The sequence below is a fragment of the Anabrus simplex genome, chromosome 2 (assembly GCF_040414725.1).
Source record: "Anabrus simplex isolate iqAnaSimp1 chromosome 2, ASM4041472v1, whole genome shotgun sequence".
In the NCBI taxonomy this organism is placed as follows: Eukaryota; Metazoa; Arthropoda; class Insecta; order Orthoptera; family Tettigoniidae; genus Anabrus; species Anabrus simplex.
In genome coordinates this window covers 611,264,484-611,284,658 of record NC_090266.1, presented here as the reverse complement: position 1 = coordinate 611,284,658, position 20,175 = coordinate 611,264,484, and the positions used below count along the sequence as shown (strand labels likewise).

General features: G+C 41.4%; 1 protein-coding gene across 2 annotated transcripts in view; it reads left to right on the top strand.

Annotated features, from left to right (window-relative positions):
- Positions 1-20,175, top strand: part of LOC136862954 (leucine-rich repeat-containing protein 51) — a 102,862-nt gene that overhangs the window by 45,846 nt on the left and 36,841 nt on the right. For both annotated transcript variants that reach the window (XM_067139248.2, XM_067139249.2), the window contains exon 2: positions 8,999-9,122. The gene's annotated coding sequence lies outside the window, so the exon portion shown is untranslated. The remainder of the gene's footprint in view (positions 1-8,998; positions 9,123-20,175) is intronic.

Sequence of the window (20,175 nt, the reverse complement as noted above, 5' to 3'; positions counted from 1 at the left end):
TTATGTTCAAAAGGGCTGAAAATCCTTCTATATTCCAAACGTTATTTTTATTGATTAAAGGTAAGCAGGCCCAACAAAACATCTTCTGTAGAGCTGGAGAGGAGCACAACCATGGAAATTCCTTAAACCACGATCGTTTGAAACTAAGATTGTAAGATTTACCGGAATGTTCCACTTCTTTTGTAGCAAAGATTTGCAGTGATTCAGTAGGGCGATCAAAACGTAGAACTTCATTCTGATCTTCGTTTCTCCAACGTGAAAATGGTGTTTATAATAAAATGCACACTATGTCATAAATAGGATACATATTTAAATAAAACAGCACAACACTATGAATGAACCACGACGCGTAAGTACTCGTACTTCACACAGGATGACGCAGGGAAAACGAAACATTCTGCTCTTCCGACAACTTCACTAGCACATTCCGCTATGTGGAAAGTACGCGGGTGACGTCACGGTTGTCATTGCAACCGCCAAGGCCAAGCGCTAGGAGGGAGCACTTGGGAGGTAGAGGCATCTGCGGAATCTCTCGTCTTCACTCAGTCACACGCGCCGTACTGTGGCCGACAGCCGGCGCTTTCGTGAGTTCCCCTGGTTCTAATCAGGTGATGAGGTGCTCCAAACGCCGTACAATAAAACATTTTCTTTCCGTAAAACCAATAAATGTCATAAGAAAAATAAATTTAAGTAATTCATTATAGTACAAATAAGTGGTGAAGTGGCACTTCACCTACTTCACCTGAAAAGCCGCCCCTGAATTGATGTGGCTTTACCAATTAATGTCAGATTAGCTAACAAGCTGTATATCTGTTTTCGAGAGAGACAAGGGACTTTCAGCATAAATGTTTCAAAGAACCTTGAAGTAATATGTCCACGAAACGTTGATGTGGAAGTAAGCAAAAATGAAAACATCACGAAAGAGCATATGAAGCGTTATCTAACTTCGGTCCTTAGTGAACATGTAAGTGAAAGAAGCCTATTGCTGTGTGATTCCTCCGAGTGAGTTGGCCGTGCGGTTAGGGTCGTGCAGCTGTGAGCTTGCATTCTGGAGATAGTGGATTCGAACTCCACTGTCGGCAACCCTGCAGACGGCTTTCCGTGGTTTGCCATTTTCACACAGGCAAATGCTGGTTCTGTGTCTTGTTTAAGGCCACGGCTGCTTCCTTCGCACTCCCAGACCCTTGCTATCCCATCGTCCCCATTAAGACCTATCTGTGTCGGTGCGACGTAAAGCAACATGTCTGCGTGATTCCTGGTCAGGGCATACAGATCGTACCCTTTTAGATGCACATTTTCCAAACAAAGGTGTTATACCTAAAATGTTGCCACCGAAAGCAACAAATCAACCTCTTGCTTCCCGGACTTTTTTCCTATTGCATTTCCAGGCCAAAACTTCTCATCCCTGAAATATTTTCTCCCTAGCGCAATTCTGCATTGTTTTCCCTCAGAAATTATTATGAATTATATTACTCTGCAAAAGATCTTTTTTTTGCTAGGGGCTTTACGTCGCACCGACACAGATAGGTCTTATGGCGACCATGCTGCAAAAGATCTGGAGAAACTGCTGCATGTATGGACAGAGTCCTGGCGAAGGAATACAAGATGAAAATAAATAAGTCCATAACAAAAGTAATGGAGTGCGGTCGAACAAAGTCAGATGATGGAGGAAATATTAGATTAGGAAATGAATTCTTAAAGGAAGTAGATGACTATTGTTACTTGGGTGCTAAAATAACTAATGACCGAGTGAGTTGGCCGTGCGGTTAGAGGCGTGCAGCTGTGAACTTGCATCCAGGAGATAGTGGGTTCGAATCCCACTGTCGGCAGCCCTGGTTTTCCGTGGCTTCCCATTTTCACACCAGGCAAATGCTCCTTAATTAAGGCCACGGCCACTTTTTTCCAACTCCTAGGCCTTTCCTATCCCATCGTCGCCATAAGACCTATCTGTGTCGGTACGACGTAAAAGCCACTAGCAAAAAGAAAAAAAAACTAATGATGGCAGAAGTAAGGAGGACATAAAATGCAGACTAGCACAAGCAAGGAAAGCCTTTCTTAAGAAAAGAAATCTGTTCACCTCGAACATTGATATAGGAATTAACAAGATGTTTCTGAAAACTTTCGTCTGGAGCGTGGCACTGTATGGAAGTGAAACACGGACGATAAGTAGCCCAGAAAGAAAGAGATTAGAAGCTTTTGAAATGTGGCGTTACAGAAGAATGCTGAAGGTGAGATGAGTAGATAGAATAACGAATGAAGAGATATCGAATCGAATTGGTGAGAAGAGCTCGATTTGGTTAAATTTGACCAGAAAAAGTGATAGAATGATAGGATAGATTTTCAGACACCCAGGTCTTGTACAGCAGATTTTTGACGGAAATGTAGGCGGTAAGAACGGTTGGGGTAGACCAAATTACGATTATTATTATTATTATTATTATTATTATTATTATTATTATTATTATTATTATTATTATTATTATTAAAGCGTCTTTATTGTGGCAAAGTTAGGGCTCCCGGCCCTTTCTTACACTTAACCACTTCATGTATATACAATGTAATTTTTACATAAAATTTAAACATATGAGATCTTTACAACCTAAAGTATAACTAAAGCAACTAAAGTATCACTAACTAAACTAAGGTTAGTAAAGTATAACTAAATTATATACAGGAACACATTGCAATAAACAACCATATTCACTCTCATTCATGCACCCCATTCACATTCAAGAAAGACTGGAAGTGCTTAAAAGATGACGCTGGCAAAGGATTTTAAATTTTGTCTTAGATTTAGTTTCCCTGATGTCATTGGGGTGTTTATTCCACCAGCTCGTGGCGATGATCGTGAACGATCTGTTGTAGGTTGCGGTTCGATGCACAGGAATTTCTAGCGTACAGCCTGACCGGGTATTGAACAGGTGCAGGGAACTAAGGTAGCAAAATCTGGTGGATAGGTAAGGAGGAGTGTTTTCAGAAAGCACTTGATACACCAAAGTAGTTGCGTGGAGTCTACGTCTGCCATTCAGTCGTAACCAAGATAATTGTGTATAGAATGGGGATACATGGGCGTATGGTTGTATGTCGAATGCATACCTGATGCATGCATTTTTGGCACGTTGCAGTCTCATGCTTTGCTCGTTATTGATATAAAAACAACTGTATCACAGTATTCGAGAATTTGAAACAAGAGTGATTGAATGGGCTTTATTTTCAAGGACCAAGGAAATATATTTTTTAACCGCTTCAGAGGATGCAGGCTTTGATATACCTTTTGACACACTTTCATCACATGTTGCGACCAGTTCAATGTTTCGCTTATAGCAACACCAAGATTCATAACTGTTTCACAAAATGGAATAATGGTATTGTTTAGTGCTACAGGAGGAATTTTGTATTGTTTTAAAACGTGTAAGTTTTTCGAAGTACCAATGATTATTGCTTGCGTTTTAAGAGGATTAATTTTGAGATTGTTACTCAATGCAAAATTACTTATGAGACTTAAATCAGCAATAACTTTTTCTACAACACTCTGAATTTTATCAGTTCTTGAGTGGTAGTAGATCTGCAGATCATCAGCATAAAGATGGTACTTGCAATGTGTAATCGATTTGGCAACATCGTGTAAGTAAATTGGAAACAGCGATGGTCCAAGTACAGACCCTTGGGGGACACCGAGGGGGTTGTTAAGCCATTCAGATCTGCTATTATTTACTTTGACACACTGACGGCGATTTTTGAGGTACGAACTGAAAAAGTTTATTGCCGTCTTGCTGAAATTTAATGAATCCAATTTTGAAAGTGGCAGTTGAGGAACAACAGTATCAAAAGCACTGGAAAAATCAAGTAGAACCAGTACAGTCACTTGTCGAGTGTCCATTGCCTGTCGGATATCGTCAGTTACTTTCAGTAGGGCAGTCGTTGTGCTGTGTCCTTTCTTGAAACCAGATTGATAAGGGTCAAGCAGTGAGAAGTTAGTCAAGTAAGTGAGGACTTGTTCGTGTACCAAGCGTTCTAGTACTTTGGAAAGGGGTGGGAGAATGGATATAGGGCGATAATCTGATGGTAAACTAGGAGAATTCTTCTTAGGAATAGGAATGATGATACCGTGCTTCCATACAGTTGGGAATACTCCCTGTACGAGGCAATGATTAAATATATGCGTCAGAATAGGAAATATGGCACCAATAATATTTTTTATGAAAGATAATGGTATGTCGTCATTACCCTGAGCATCAGACTTGAGGGAGTAAATTACACGCTTCACATCGTTCGCACCAACTTTTTTGAAAGTGAATTTTACTTGATTTACTCGGGAATGAGAATTTATGGCGTTAATATCATCATCAGTTAGGTCATCAACTGGTTGATGATGATGATGATGATGATGATGATGATTATTATTATTATTATTATTATTATTATTATTATTATTATTATTATTATTATTAGGATAGTTATCATCATAGTCATTATTGTCAGTAATATCATTATTAGTGTATGCTGCTTTCGTAAAATGAGAATTTAGATCATCAAGTGGTATACTGGGTGTCTGCATGGTCAGGCTGCGACCTATACCCATCTGATGCCAATGTTTCCATATTAGTGCTGAATTTCGTCTGTTTGTTATCTCTTGAATATATTTATACTTGCTGTTACGAATTCATTTCTTAACTTGATTTCGAAGAATACGGTAATTTTCGAAATCACTAGTGCTTTCAGTTCGCCTAAATCGCCTATACCATGCAACACGATTTGCCATGTCCGACTTAATTTCATTTGTTAGCCAAGGAGTCGAAGGTGATAAACACCTTAGAGCAGATGTACGATGTAGTAGTTATGTAGAAATGAAAAGGTTAGCACAGGATAGGGTGTTATGGAGAGCTGCATCAAACCAGTCTATGGACGGATGACTCGAACAACAACAACAACAACAACAACATTACGTACAAACAATCACATTTGTTTCCATGGAAATAGTGCAAAAATTTTCTAGTGGCATGTCAAAGGAACCTCACCTCGGGGTGGCAAAATCTCATTAAAAATGAGCACGTGTATCGCAGAACAGATTCCAGAGGTGGGAAGAAGCATTGGACATGTTATAGGAAGCCAGAATGCAGAACAACTGCCATAGCTATAGGCTCTGGATATGTAATAAATGTAGTGAAAGAAGAAATTCATGCTTATGCTCCGAATCACGAGCAAGTTCAGGTACTTACGCTAATTTAAAGAGAAGAGCCGAGCAACATCCCAAGGTGACCCCATCACAATTGACTCGAACATAATTGCCGAGAGTTGCATCCAGTATTTTATGTAATATTCCGCAACGGGGAAACTTAACAATAACTCTTAGACGGGAACGTAAGAGAGATCAATTACCTGAACCGGAAGCACTGAGGGCAGGTCGTCATTTCACAGTGTGGAACATAATATCGATGCTTCATGTGAACACTTCTTATATTTCGTAATACATTTCAGTGAAAAGAAACATATCTGACTATTATTTGATGAAGGGGCAACATGGAGAAAAGGTATTGGAGGAATTTTACTTTGAGTAGGGAAAAAATCTTCGGGGGAAAGTATTATTTTGGGATTATGTGTCCAGGGAAAAGTTCCTAGTGGAAAAATGATCGTGAATCAACCGCTTGATGTGTACTTCTTTCGGCAATATGAGCTATACGAGAAGGATAGTAAAATTAAAATGTGGAAAACCACAAGTAAAATTACATTATCGGAATTTCATCATTAGTATTCATTATGTGATATACAATCATTTTTAGCTCCAAGTTACAAGCCTAGGTTGCAATGTGCTTTACATTCCCATATCATCATTTGAAAATATAATTTGTGTAGTTCTGATGTTGGACTGTGAAAGTGATTTTGAATGTAAAAAATGTAGCTTTAGAGAGATGTGCATATTGCTCTTTTCCACTTTGCGTTAGCCACTTAACTGAAATCCCATATCTGTACTTTGAAGACTATCGACAGTGAAACAAATGTGTTTCACGTATCGTAGTATACTCATGGCATTGAATTGTGTGCGTAGTTCCTCATATTATATTGATACCAGTGGCTTGTCACAGCAGTAACTGCGAACAAAGATTACACATCAAACTGATGATAAAGGAAGCGTGAAAAAAAGTAATGGGAAATACACTGAACTCCGGAAGACCATTCATTTGTCTTTCAGTTACACTTCCGTTGTGACTATACAGATGGAATTTTTGAACCTTGGCAATTTATATCATTTTCACAATGAATTCTGTTCGCAGGACTTGAATCTACCACATATAATGTATAATTCTGGGCAAACCGAGCTCGATAGCTGCAGTCGCTTAAGTGCGGCCAGTATCCAGTATTCGGGAGATAGTAGGTTCGAACCCCACTGTCGGCAGCCCTGAAAATGGTTTTCCATGGTTTCCCCATTTTCACACCAGGCAAATGCTGGGGCTGTACCTTAATTAAGGCCACGGCCGCTTCATTCCCACTCCTAGCACTTCCCTGTCCCATCGTCGCCATAAGACCTACCTGTGTCGGTGCGACGTAAAGCAACTAGCAAAAAAAATTCTGGGCAATTTCTAGTAGTCAGTAAATCTGAAATCTACCTATGAATCACCCCCTGAATTAAGGAACTAATCCTGGAATGTGGCAACGGTTAGCAAAGAAGGACGCAAAGGACATTGTGCTATTATACTGCCTTATATTGTTCATGAAATCATCATGTAGTACGTTGTTTACACGAGATTGTGGAAAATTAATCAAACCAATGTGGCATTAAAATGTCCATTTACCATTTTCACAGCGAAATGTCGTGCTTGAGACATTGCATACAAATTTCATTTAATAACTCTTCACTGAATAATTCAATGGAAGTGTTATCGCAAATAGTGTTCCGAGCCAATGGACCAATTGCGAAAATTATTAAATCGATCCTTAGTTCGAGTTCTGATATCTGCAGTGCTTCATAAAGCAGCACGTCTTCTTGGGCGTTCTCTCCTAGGAACAGAACTCATTTTACATTTCACAATATAAAACTCTCTCCTCTCTCTCTCTCTCTGTGTGTGTGTGTGTGTGTGTGTGTGTGTGTGTGTGTGTGTTCTTTAGCGCTAACAGTAACGAACAGAATAATAATTGGCTTTCTGCTAGGTAGCAAGATATTCAATCAAGGATAAGTAGCTACGAAAAGAAAGGGAGATCATATAGGACAGAAGCACAGAATACCCAGTTACCGATATTGCCTTCCAAATTTAACGCTATGGCGCTTTGGCGCTGTGAATAAAACGTGCCACAATGGCACTGTGGAATAAAACAGGTAACATTTGACTTACTCTGGAGTCTCGTTTACCCAACAACGGCAGTTCATTTGGTACGAAGAAGAAAATATGCAACCATATAAGTGTGTTCCTGGCAACCATATAAGTGTGCTCCTGACAGCCATATAAGTGTGCTCCTGGCCACTAAAAACGACGAACAGATCCAATAATTAGGTTTCTGTTAGGTGCGGACTATGAGATCAGCAAGTTAAATTAGTTATATGCACTAAAGGAACCACAAAGAAAACCACCGTCTGAGAGAATATCCATTTACTGGTACAGTGGCGCTGTGTGTGCGCGTAATGAAATGGCCAACATTGCGCACACCTCTGTGGCAGTCGATGAAACATGGCATTAAAAGATCGGTGGACCCCTCGGACACATATTCGCACTCATACAGCCACCTACCTGTAAACGCAGCTAAATTAAACGCCCACAGCTTCGTATTTTGCAAATGAATGACTATTTGAGTCAAATAAAGAACATTTTGAAATATAGGATATGCTGAGATGAATTTCTTTCTGTTTCTCACTTATTAGAACCAATATGAAGCGACAACTATCATTCTGGTGATTTCACAGAGCCATGTATCGGACTAACATAGAAATATTTGCATAGATGACTTTCACAGAGCCACATATCGGACTAATATAGAAAAATCAGCGGAGACAATTTTATTTGAACCATCTGTCGGTGTATCCCTTTAACTGCAACGTCCTAAGCATCGTATTATTCGAATGAATTAGTATTTGACGAAAATATGGGACTCAATGAAATAAATACTGTTTTTCTAGTAATCCTGAGATGGAAACCTTTCTTTGATGCATAAAATATAGGCGTTAGTGTTGCGGTTTCCTCATAATATTGTGTTACACTTTCAAATTATATATATAGAGATTATGCTTCCTTGTTTTGCCCAATATCCGCTCTTAGAACTGGAATAGACGGTTATTCAGATGTCGCTTGAGGTAGAACACACCGTGTGGCATGGGAATGATTCAGATCACTGTTATAGGGATGAACGATCTGTATTCTAAGCACATTTTCGTGCAGTTCAGAGCGTTCGAGGTCAAAGATTTCCCTTGTTTGTCATGATGATGATGATTATGCTTGTTGTTTAAAGGGGCCTAACATCTAAGGTCGTCGGCCCCTCCCTTGTTAGTATAACTTACTAACAAACTAGAACAATACATATTAAATTAAAGCATTAGGTAAGTATTCAACGTGCCTTCGTTAGCTTTATGTTCTAAGAGATGCCAGCGTTCAAGAATTTTGCCCTGAAAAGAGGTTCTTTTACTGACAGAGATCTCTCGTACTGACGCACTTTTAAATCCTAACAGACTGCATCGGGACTCGATCTCTTAACCTTCAACATAGAACTTATTAAAATTCGTTGCACACTGATACATGCTGTTAAGTTATTCGGAATACATAACATACCTTGCTTCAAAAATTTCTCTACACATTTTTCTAGGGAATTAGATATCTCCCACCCTACTGGCATCTTGGAGGATTTAGTGCTTCCTGCATACTTCCCTGTTTATAATCAGTGCTTATTCTTTTGTGTCATCATTTTGTTACGAAATTTAATAATTTTACATTTATTCTAAGTGAAAGGCGTCAATTAAAAATGTGCAATAAATTCGCTTCTCATAATTAAGGGGCATTGTTGTTTTCTCCCACAGAGAGACCAAACGAGAACACTTCCACAGATCTCTTGGCATCCAGGAGGTAGCAAATCTGGAACACTCGGATCCTCTGAAGCTAATGCGTCAGCGGGCGAAGCAACGCAATCGAACTCTCCTCAAGGTGAGTAGCTCTCCTATGAGAACGGGTTAATACAGCATGTATTCCAACACACGCACGCAGTGGAATGACAGTTAATTATTATACTTACTTTCCCTGCTGTACGGAGATGGCTTTACCTTTTATCTTTGTAGTTCCATCAACAAACCTTGTGGTCAATAAAGTAAGAACACCTAAACATTTTACGGCCTGACGTTTATTTTCACAGGATATGTGCATATAGCAATATGTATGTATGTTGGGTATTCAGCCCAAAGGCTGGTTGGATCCTCAACAGGTTCACCATTAGCTGTCATAGATGGCCTAGGTGTCACTGAAGAGGCGTACTAGGGAAATGAGGAGTGAGGTAGTTTCCCGTTGCTTTCCTCACTGAGCCAGATGTTGCTACAACACATCAGTCTGCCAAGCCCACTGAAATGCGTGCACCAACTGACCCTATGAGCGACATTTTCACACCATTCATAGCAGGGACTGGCTGCATAAGGAATGGCGTTACTAGCATCACTCATACCTCAGCCACTTTCATATTGTCAAAGCCAAGTATAAGACTGAGACAGGTAAATGAAAGTAACAATTTTATTCTAGCCCATACCAGAAGACATAGCGCACTGTAAACAGCACATCTTGCCAGCAAAGGCCGAAAGCAATAAATAAATAAATAAATAAATAAATAAATAAATAAATAAATAAATAAATAAATAAATAAATAAATAAATAAATAAATAAATATTTCAGTGTCCTACAACCACTGTGTTTCATGATTGTCAGTAAGTGATGTGGCCAACTTAGAAATCTATCACTTGCTGGGACATCGAATTAAATGATATTGGAATGATGTCCTGAGCCATAGCCAATCAAGATCTATTTACTCGCTTCATACTTCATCAAGATTTTCTGCTGGACGAGTGTACCATTGCATCGGTCTTTTGAGCATATTTCAGACATTTTCAGTGTGTGACGTCTCTCCTCCTATTGCATGTGGACACAAATCCTGACATCATATTCGCCTAACCAGAAGCTCGATTCGACCGAAACACAATATTGTGCCATACGTCATGCCACTAACGTCATGCGGGTAGTGGTGTGGTCTATTAGCCATATGCAGGGGTGTCAGTGGTAGCATGAGAAGGGGCCGATGTGCACTTGAAATGACTACAGACTGTAATGAACGACGACATACGTTAAGAGATGGCATGAGGGAATGTGTAACACTGCTGCGCTAACGTTTTCATTGCGCTGCCCGATCGGTCAAAGCTATTCCTCGGAAATGACAATCTTTTCTCAGCGTAGTCTACCCATTCTCTTCTCGTGTTACGCCTTTCGACTATTCTTTTCAGATTCTGGATACAACGGACGCGCTTTTCCGTACATTTTTGGGACTGATGGTGATGGTGCTGTTAGTGATTCGTGACACTGAACATAACACCAGCCCTGAGCTGTCTTGAGAGGATGTTGGAAAGCTTAAGGAGGTGAAGAAAGGAGTGTTTCAAGTAGACAAGACCAGAGGAATATTAAAAGAACAGAATAAGGAGACAAAATATCTTAAGAACTGAACAAAACCGGAACGAAGCGACATAAAAGTAAGCTTGATTCAAAATAAATCTGAGCTAGAGAAAATTAAGAAATAAGTTCTGGATTTAGAATTAAAGGTGAAGAAGCTAGAGCTAAATGAACAGGCACGAGTCAGAGATGATATGAGGAAAACTTAACGATATGATTGACGAAGTAATCTCGCTGATCAGGAATAAATGAAAGTGGATTGTAGTGAGAGTGAAATTGACAAGACTTTTAGAATAGGGAGGAATAATGGAAGAAGTTCTGTATGGTGTCGAGTCTACAGGTCCGTTAAGTCTTGGAAAATGTGAGACACTTGAATATGCATTAGCAAAAGGTTGGATATGAAGAAAAGGGAGACATGAGAACACTACGCTTTCACTTTGGTAAAGCGCGGAACTTGCGGGTGGAAGCATTTATCCGCGGAAACAGATTAACGGTGGTAGCAGAACGTGGTCCACCAAGCAGCTACAGCCAGTGAGTGCTCACCATGCAGTTATCCCTACGGCTGAGGAAGGCGGAATTAGGAGAGATGGCATGTTGCGTGGAGCGATGACCTCCGGACATCAACATTCCAGTCCAACTCTAGGTACAGAAGACGAGGCTGTTTCCCAGACCGGATGACGTCACATCAAATAAAGAAGAAATCTATTTGGACCAAGAAAAGTGACGAGGACTACATGCGAAGACAGAGGTACAGAGGATTAACTAATTACTTCCCAAAAAGAAGTATTATACAGATTATACAGTCGAGCTGGAAGTATTGCAGATATACCGACGGACATTGTGTTCGTAATATTCGTGGCGTGCATTTGCTTGTGTGTTCGCTCAGTGTGATTCACGTTCATTTAGGAGTACGACAGTACGGACTTAGTGGTTGTGTGGACATTTATTCGAGCCTTTCAGTGACTACGTCTCCCTAGTGTGTAGCCTAATGACATACCTCGCAATTTAATTAGCAGTTAGTGCTTTGGAATGGGGCGTATATGGGGAGGGCGGTCCTCCCCACATAAAATCACCGTCTAATGTGCTCATACCGAACAGTATACAGCAGGTGTCTCATAGCGTAGGTGGTGCTCTGGCGGTGCTGAATTCACCACCTACCTACGACTGTAATATCTAAGCGAGTTTTCCATGTGTTGTCCCGGCAAAAAAGCGAGCATTAGAAGAACGTTCAGGTAACATCGATAAGAAACAAGCAGTTACACCAGAAATCGCTACAGGTAATATTTCAAAATGTATGTACTCTCACAGTGATTCAGTGTCTAGCTCAGCTTGTAGTCAAGGCGATAGTGTTTCTGACTTGAACGCGGTGCCAGCTGTGCTTCCTCCGGTGCACCACCTCGGCTCAGTGCATATGATTATAACAAAGCTAACCGGTATCACATTGATTCTTCCGGGCCTTATTACATCTGTGTGGAAGGGAAAGAAGGAAACATAGGTAAACTACATTCGATGGTGTTTGGTAAAATGATTTATCGGGAGTGTCCATCCCAAAGTCGAATTAGCAAAGATATTTCCTCCTTCGGGAAACATCGTCTTAAAATAGAATTCCATTCAGCACAAGCAGCAAACTTGTTCGTTAGTTCTATTTTCTTTTCCTCGTATCAATTAGAAGGTTACGTTCCTTCTCACATAATCACTCGACAGGGTGTCTTTCGAGATGTGCATACAGAAATAACGGAAGACGAATCATAATTCAGTCCTAGCCAATACTTGGTTCAAATACCACAAACGACGGCTGTATACGTGGACAAGACCTGGAGACACTGGAAGGTATCAAATAGACTTCATCATGATTAGGCAGAGATTCAGAAACCAGGTGTTGGATTGCAAAACTTTCCCAAGGGCAGATGTGGACTCTGACCACAACTTGTTGGTCTTGAAATGTCATCTGAAGTTGAAGAAATTGAAGAAAAAAAGAATGCAAGGAGATGGAATCTAGACAAGTTGAAAGAAAATAGTGTGAGGGTTTGTTTCAAGGAACACGTTGCACAAGGACTAAATGAAAAGGCTGAAGGAAACACAATAGACGAAGAGTGGATAGTCATGAAAAATGATGTCAGTAGGGCTGGCGGAGAAATGTTAGGAAGAAAAGATCAACTAAGAGTCAATGGATAACTCAAGATATACTAGACCTGATTGATGAACGACGAATATACAAGAATGCTAGAAATGAAAAGGATAGAAAAGATTACAGGAGATTAAAGAATGAAGTGGATAGAAAGTGCAAGGTAGCTAAGGAAGAATGACTTGAGGAGAAGTGCAAGGATATCGAAGGTTGTATGGTCCCAGGAAAGGTAGATGCTGCATACAGGAAAATCAAGGAAACCTTTTGAGAAAGGAAAACTAGATGTATGAATATTAAGAGCTCAGATGGAAAGCCACTTCTAGGGAAAGAAGAAAAAGCAGAAAGATGGCAGGAACATACCCAACAGTTGTATCAAGGTAAAGATGTAGATTGTACCGGGAGGTACACCTCAACTCCGCACATTCAAAATAAGCGCCTTTATGAATTCCTCTACCGACCAAAATGTGAAATTGCTACTACATAAAGTTGAGACTTTAATCAGAAGATGTCGCTACTAAAAAATTAAGTAACTGTGTTATTCTGAAGTTGCCTAAACTAACTGGTTTTATTTACTGTGTGTTTGTATACATCAAGAAATTTGGACGTTTTTCCACAGATGTCACTTCCAAAAAGATATAGTCATGCACTCTGGTGCAAGGTAAAGGAAGTGTAATTGAAAGCAATTTTCAATTTTTTGTTTATAGGTTTTCTCAACTTGCATTTGTTTTTTATGTAATTCTAGGTTTGCAACACTTCTCTCTCATTCCGCCAGTTTTGAATCTAGCCAATGAAAATTTTCTGTAATTAATGTTTAGCCTATCACAGGCTTCTTGTTCGGTTTTGAGTGTAACTTTTGAGTTCAAACAATAAAAACGAGAGGGTGTGTCCGGATTAGTCCTGAATTCTCTCGAACCTTCCCTGAGGGTATATAAGTTGCGGCTTTTGGAGTTTCCTTGCCTATTGATCGCCGTCTTTCTGAGCGTGTGTGTTAAGGCAGGAGGCGGGGCGCCTCTTTCTTCGGCCGGCAGAACATCTACCAGGTAGTGGCAAAAGTAGCTTTTCAATACAGTTGCATGCCGTGCTCAATTCTGCCTCTCCTTATGCGAAGCACTGTTGAAATGTTGCCGTACATCCGTTATTCCGCCATGACTAATAGAAAAGCCTTCTCCAGCTATTCCAGTACACACTCTTCATCTCGCTTTGTAACTTATTTATTACCCACGACGTGCTGTAATTCTGGGAAATAATTTTCTCAGACGGAACGATACTTCTGCAACCTCCTTTCCTTCCATGTGTCTTTCTCTTCAACTTCATCGATCTCTTTCCATTCTCGTTTATTTATAAATTTATCCATCACGGTTATCACTCAAAGTACCCGGTATTCCATGTGGTTACCGTACCTTATAGCTGTCGTTTACATAACATGCTATGCGGAAGCAATTTCTTGTTTACCGCACACGTCCTGCGTCCGTTCACAACGCAACCTAAGAATAAAATGGAGGAGACTCATGCTCTGCGTGCTCACTAGTACCGCTAGCACACTGCCAGGGGCGCTGTTCTCAACTGTGATGATTGAGCATTGGCTAGAATACAGAATATTTAGATCATAACCGCGCACTTTTTCGATACTGTATTTACCATTGTCTAAACCGCGATATTTAAGAAACGGAATATTGGGCGTACGGTTTAAGGGGTGCATCGAACGCGGAACAAAATGAGAACAACCCGTATTGTTCCGGGCAAAACCGTACATCTGGCAACACTAACATTATGTTGTCCTAATGGACTACCAAAAGTGTACAAAGTCTGAAGATAATCCGTGATCCGAACGTTGTGGCCTCCCCTTGTAAATTAATCTACTATTATCTTTCTTGGTTGATATTGTTAAATAGTTTGACTATTTCCTTGCCTAATTTAAAATGTATACCTTATTTATTGTCAAAAAATCCCTCGTCGAATACTTGTGTATGACAGTTTCCCATCAGATATGTGTACTGCTTAGGCCAAGTACTTAACCTTGAATTGGGAGGCTTACCAGTTTTTTTTATTGTGAATGATTTGGGGGTAAACATGTCTTCATTCTCAAGAAACCAACAACTCTTTTTTGCTAGTGGCTTTTACGTCGCACCGACACAGATGGGTCTTAAGTCGACGATGGGATAGGAAAGGCCTAGGAGTTGGAAGTAAGCGGCCGTGGCCTTAATTAAGGTACAGCCCCATCATTTCCCTGATGTGAAAAGGGGAAACCACGGAAAACTATCTTCAGGGCTGCCGACAGTGGGATTCGAATCCACTATCTCCCGGATGCAAGCTCACAGCCGCGGACCTCTAACCGAACGGCCAACTCTCCCGGTACCAACAACTCTTAAACTCAGATTGGAAAAATACTGCTATTGTAAGGATATTTTTTTATGTCCTGTTGGTCAGGAAACGTATATAGTCGATATGATGGAGTAAATGTGACTGTTATCATTGAAGTGTTGCTTCCCTTAATCAATCAATCAATCAATCAATCAATCAATCAATCAATCAATCAATCAATCAATCAATCAATCAATCAATCAATCAATCAATCAATCAATCAATCAATCAATCAATCAATCAATCAATCAATCAATCAATCAATCGCCCAGGTGGCAGATACCCTATCTGTTGTTTTCCTAGCCTTTTCTTAAATGATTTCAAAGAAATTGAATATCAATTGAACATCTCCCTTGGTAAGTTGTTCCAATCCCTAACTTCCCTTCCTATAAACGAATATTTGACCCAATTTGTCCTATTGAATTCCAACTTTATATTGTCATCCATTCTACTTTTAAAGACACCACTTTATTTCTTTTTTAAATGCTATTTGTTCGGGGCGTCGAAGTATAGAGATCTTTTGCCCCTACTTGCACCATGTGATATGAACCTGCGTGTAATTGGAGTGTTGAATGTAAGGAAAGGAGCGTTAAGGACGATACAAATACACAGCCTCCAGGCCAGGGATATTAACAATTTAAAACTAAAACCCCTAACGCAGCCGGGAATCGAACCCGGGACCGCCGGGTGACAGGCGGACGCGTTGCCCCCTACACCGTGGGGCCGGACAATCCCACTCAAACTTATTCGTCTACTAATGTCATTTCACGCCATCTCTCCACTGACAGCTCGGAACTACCACTTAGAGGAGGAGTTCGTCTTCTTTCTCCCAAGTCTTCTCAACCCAAACTTTGCAACATATTTGTAAGGCTACTCTTTTCTCGGAAATCACCCAGAACAAATCGAGCCGCTTTTTTTCCAGTTCTTGAATCAAGTAATCCTGGTGAGGGTCCCATACACTGGAACCATACTCTAGTTGGGGTCGTACCAGAGAGATATACACTGACTGACAGAGCAAATGCAACACCAAGAAGGAGTGGTCAGAACTTTATGCCAATTGCAGGGTAGACTGACGTCACTGAGGTATGCTCATGATGTGAAATGCGCCGCTGTGTTGCTCACGTAGCGAACGATAAATGGGACACGGCGTTGGCGAATGGCCCACTTCGTACCGTGATTTCTCAGCCGACAGTCATTGTAGAACGTGTTGTCGTGTGCCACAGGACACATGTATAGCTAAGAATGCCAGGCCGCCGTCAACGGAGGCATTTCCAGCAGACAGACGACTTTACGAGGGGTATGGTGATCGGGCTGAGAAGGGCAGGTTGGTCGCGTCGTCAAATCGCAGCCGATACCCATAGGGATGTGTCCACGGTACAGCGCCTGTGGCGAAGATGGTTGGCGCAGGGACATGTGGCACGTGCGAGGGGTCCAGGCGCAGCCCGAGTGACGTCACCACGCGAGGATCTGCGCATCCGCCGCCAAGCGGTGGCAGCCCCGCACGCCACGTCAACCGCCATTCTTCAGCATGTGCAAGACACCCTGGCTGTTCCAATATCGACCAGAACAATTTCCCGTCGATTGGTTGAAGGAGGCCTGCACTCCCGGCGTCCGCTCAGAAGACTACCATTGACTCCACAGCATAGACGTGCACGCCTGGCATGGTGCCGGGCTAGAGCGACTTGGATGAGGGAATGGCGGAACGTCGTGTTCTCCGATGAGTCACGCTTCTGTTCTGTCAGTGATAGTCACCGCAGACGAGTGTGGCGTCGGCGTGGAGAAAGGTCAAATCCGGCAGTAACTGTGGAGCGCCCTACCGCTAGACAACGCGGCATCATGGTTTGGGGGCGCTATTGCGTATGATTCCACGTCACCTCTAGTGCGTATTCAAGGCACGTTAAATGCCCACCGCTACGTGCAGCATGTGCTGCGGCCGGTGGCACTCCCGTACCTTCAGGGGCTGCCCAATGCTCTGTTTCAGCAGGATAATGCCCGCCCACACACTGCTCGCATCTCCCAACAGGCTCTATGAGGTGTACAGATGCTTCCGTGGCCAGCGTACTCTCCGGATCTCTCACCAATCGAACACGTGTGGGATCTCATTGGACGCCGTTTGCAAACTCTGCCCCAGCCTCGTATGGACGACCAACTGTGGCAAATGGTTGACAGAGAATGGAGAACCATCCCTCAGGACACCATCCGCACTCTTATTGACTCTGTACCTCGACGTGTTTCTGCGTGCATCGCCGCTCGCGGTGGTCCTACATCCTACTGAGTCGATGCCGTGCGCATTGTGTAACCTGCATATCGGTTTGAAATAAACATCAATTATTCGTCCGTGCCGTCTCTGTTTTTTCCCCAACTTTCATCCCTTTCGAACCACTCCTCCTTGGTGTTGCATTTGCTCTGTCAGTCAGTGTATTCCCTTTCCTTTACATCTTTACTACAACCCCTACACACCCACATAACCATGTGCAGAGATCTGTACCTTTTATTTACAATTCCATTTATGTGATTACCCCAATGAAGATCTCTCCATATATTAACACCTAGGTACTTACAGTGATCTCCATAAGGACCTTTCACCCTATCAACGCAGTAATTAAAACTGAGAGGACGTTTTCTATTTGTGAAACTCACAACCTGACTTTTAACCCCTTTTATCATCAATATCATTGCCTGCTGTCCATCTCACAACATTATCGAGGTAATTTTGCATTTGCTCACATCTTTTAACATATTTATTACTCTGTACAAAATAATATCTCTGATTCCACTTCTTTACTCATATCATTTATATTTAAGAAAACATAAAGGTCCAATAAGACTGCCTTGAGGAATTCCCCTCTTAATTATTACAAGGTCAGATAAAGCTTCGCCTACACTAATTATCTGAGATCTATTTTCTAGAAATATAGCAACCCATTCCGTCATTCTTTTGTCTAGTCCAATTGCACTCATTTTTGCCAGTAGTCTCCCATGATCCACCCTATCCAATGGTTTAGACAGGTCAATCGCGATACAGTCCATTTGACCTCCTGAATTCAAGATATCTACTATATCTTGCTGGAATCCTACGAGCAGAGCTTCAGTGGAATAACCTTTCCTAAACCTGAACTGCCTTCCATCGAGCCAGTTATTAATTTCGCAAATATGTCTAATATAAACAGAAAGAATGCCCTCCCAAAGCGTACATGCAATGCACGTCAAACTTACTGGCCCTATAATTTTCGTATTTATGTCTATCACCCTTTCCTTTATACACAGGGTCTAATATAGCAACTCTCCATTCATTTGGTATAGCTCCTTGTTGAAAACAATAATCAATAAGTACTTCAGATATGGTACTATATCCCAACCCATTGTCTTTAGTATATCCCCAGAAATCTTATCAATCCCAGTCGCTTTTCTAGTTTTCAACGTTTGTATATTATTGTAAATGCCATTGTTATCGTATGTATATTTTAATACTTCTTTAGCATTAGTTACCTCCTCTATCTGGATATTATCCTTGCAACCAACAATCTTTACATACAGCTGACTGAATATTCTGCCGTTTGAAAACCCTCACTTCTGAAAGTACCTATACAAACCCTCCCATTTTTCACAAAAAATGTATGACTGCTATTTTTATTTATTTTTGTTCATGCTATCCGTATTCTACAATCCCGGACCCTGTAATTTCTTTGGTCTTTCAAACTCAAAATTCCCTATTATTGTCGTATCAGGCACGCAGAAAGTGCGCGTGAGGCATATTTTTTAAGTTATAACCCCTACCTTGAAACATATGCTTTATACCACCGCTCCATTGAACAAATCACGCACTATAACGTCTACCTGCTCACACAATCTCGCTACGTTTAGAACTGTTCCTTCACATTAGGTATCAAACCATTCCTGCGCCTTCTACTACTTTTGTTATTGTGTGCCTACAATGTTGAGCAGTCGATAGCACTATTGTAACCTGTACGTGGTATCATTATTTTATCATTGTATTCCTGCCTTCCTTACCACGTCTCAGTTGTGGAACTCGAACTCCTCCAATAACTTGTTACAACATGGTAGCAGAGTTCAACTCGTTGTTGTAGTGCATACCTACTTAACCTAAATTTACCTTGTGAAATATTTGAAAATGCATAATTTCTAAGATGAGTTTGTCAAACATTTTAACCTTAATAACACTCAACCAGGCCACCGATATCAGGTTCAACCATTACCTAACCTCAGTCCGGCTCTATGGCTAAATGTTCAGCGTGCTGGCCTTTTGTCCAGAGGGCCCCGGATTCGATTCCCCACTGTGTCGGTGATTTTAACCTTAATTGGTTAATTCCAATGGCTCGGGGGCTGGGTGTGTGTGGCGTATTCAGCATTAGAAGTCATCCTAAATAGGGCCCTCATCTTCACAGATATGCAGGTCGCCTAATAGGCGTCTACGAGATAAAGACCCGCACCAGGCCTCTCTGGAGGCCATACGCCATTATTACCTAACCTCAAACTAATTGATCATAATTCCCCAAACTCCCGTCGCTAAACCCGAAGAATAGAACGATAAAGAGTGTATGCCCCATGTTATGTTTCTCTGTATCTCTCACCTGAGGAGCGGTCAAGGTTTGTGCGAAAAGTAATATTCTTGGGCATCCACGCTCAGTTCGACCTGCCGGGTCAGGTGGGTGCTACGTATTTGTACGATATTAAGTTCCTCGAGAAGATACGAGAGATAAAACAGGATGGAAACAGACGACATGGCGGTGGGGGAGTCAGCTGACCGACTAAGATGGCGGACAGTAGTTCGTTGGCCCTCCCTTTGAACCATGTAACCTTGCCGCAGCGAAAGGCTTGCGTGTCCCAATGAAGCAGGTATCAAAGCCGTAGATGCAACCATATCCGATGGGTATCTGTCGAAAGACCACAATAACGAATGGTTACGAAAGGCGGGGCCTTTCTGAAGTTGCAAGAGCGGGAGTCTAGATGATTGACTGATATGGTTAACATGGTTTAGCTGTGTTGATACAGCTTCACGGCTGAAAGCAACGAGAAACTACAGCCGTAACTAATCCTCCATGACATGCA